This window comes from Urocitellus parryii, chromosome 7 (genome assembly GCF_045843805.1).
Source record: "Urocitellus parryii isolate mUroPar1 chromosome 7, mUroPar1.hap1, whole genome shotgun sequence".
Taxonomy (NCBI): Eukaryota; Metazoa; Chordata; class Mammalia; order Rodentia; family Sciuridae; genus Urocitellus; species Urocitellus parryii.
Genome location: NC_135537.1, coordinates 18,497,428 through 18,499,103, shown reverse-complemented (window position 1 = coordinate 18,499,103; position 1,676 = coordinate 18,497,428). Strand labels below are relative to the sequence as shown.

The 1,676-nt window shown below is 40.1% G+C and overlaps 1 non-coding gene across 1 annotated transcript; it reads right to left on the bottom strand.

Annotated features, from left to right (window-relative positions):
* Positions 1-310: 310 nt before the first annotated feature.
* LOC113195240 (U6 spliceosomal RNA) lies at positions 311-416 on the bottom strand. The gene has a single exon (XR_003302377.2). It is a non-coding gene; the product is annotated as a U6 spliceosomal RNA (small nuclear RNA).
* Positions 417-1,676: the final 1,260 nt, after the last annotated feature.

Below are 1,676 nucleotides of genomic sequence, written 5' to 3'. Positions count from 1 at the left end.
TCAAATAGTGTTACACGGAGCCTTAAATTCATACTCACACGTGAGAAAGAATGAAACTACAGAAAGAAAAATACTTATATGTGAAATCTACAAAAGTTAAACTCATGAAGGAGAGAGTAGGATGGTGGCTGCCAGAAGCTGGGGCAGGGAGGGTGGATGGGGTAGGGAATACGTATGAAAGAGACAAAGATTCCGTTCAAAAGGAAGAATGAGCTTCAGTAATGTAGTGCACAGAATGGTGATTACAATAAAAAATGGGGTGCATATTTTTAAATTACCAAGTGACTTTTTTTAATGTTGAACTGGGTCTCAAAATAAGGAGCATTTCCTGGATTTGCTTGTCATCCTTGCACAGGGGCCTGCTAAACACTGCATTGCTCCAATTTCAGGATATATTCTGCCCAGTGTGTTCAAATGTTTTCACCACACACAGCAAATTCTATGAGGTGATGCATTTGTTAGTCTGACCTAATCATAGCACAATGTATATACATACATCAAATCACCACATTGTATCCCATAATCCTTACAGTTACTAGTGTCAACTTAAAAGAAATATTAAGAAAAAAATAGAGAAATGTCTTGGGATGAGGCTACCAGGTTCTATCCTGTCGGCCATCAACTGATTCTGATCTTGAGTAATTCCTTCTATTTGTCTTCGTCTCAATCTTTTTATCTGTAAAACTTGCCTGGAACTGAATAATTTCCTGAATGTTACAAATTTAAGGCAAATGTTCGTGGGGGAAAAAAAGGAAATAGGAGTTGACAGTAGGGTGGGGGTGTTGAACCATTTAGCAGCTGTGATATGTTCTGCTTGCCTAGCAGAGTGACAGAAGGTTCTGTCTTTGGCACAAAACAACATAATGGCGCAAACTCACCCAGTGTCTTTTTCCACAGAGAGCACGGCAAGATTTGGTGACTGACAAACATCCACAGGGAGAACATTATTAGGAAGCAGAGAATGCTGCTGGGGGAGCATCAGGGTTTCTCTGTAAGATCCACAATTCCAGCTTTAGGAGCCTTGTTTTGAATTATTCTGAATGTCTGTGTTAAAGTGAGAGTAAATGCTTTATGGGGTAGAACTTGGCCTGGCTCAGCCTTCTTTTGTATTAGTGATTAAAACTTTAAATGTGAAAAATGTGCCCTGTATTTCTTTGGCTATGGCATCACCATCAGACTCATAGGGAGGCTCACTCACGCTTGCTTGCACACACACACACTCACACATGGATCCTGGATCAGATTTCCAGTCAAACTTAACCCTTAAATACCACTGACTTTCACTAGGTCTCTACATGTGCTAGTTGATTTGTTCTGGTTTAGAAGAACATTGAAGCCAAGACTTCTCTTCCACCATCAGCAATTGTCCGACTGCTTACTCAAACAAAAGTGTTCCTTATCTAAATAAATCCCACCCAAATATCATAAAAATCAGCTACTCATCTTTGGTCATTTCTTCCAGGAATTCCAAGTCTGAGTCTCCTCGGATCTGAGAAATATTATTTCTTTAAATTATTTTTCAAATCAGCCTCTAAAATCCAACTGAGCAAGGGGGTGATGTAAGGCAAGAGGGAGAGAGAGTGGGGACTAAAACAGAAAGCAAAGATCCTTGCCCACGAGGGGCCCTGAAGATCAATAGGGAGACAAGAGAGGAAACAAGAAAAGAAAAAGCAAAG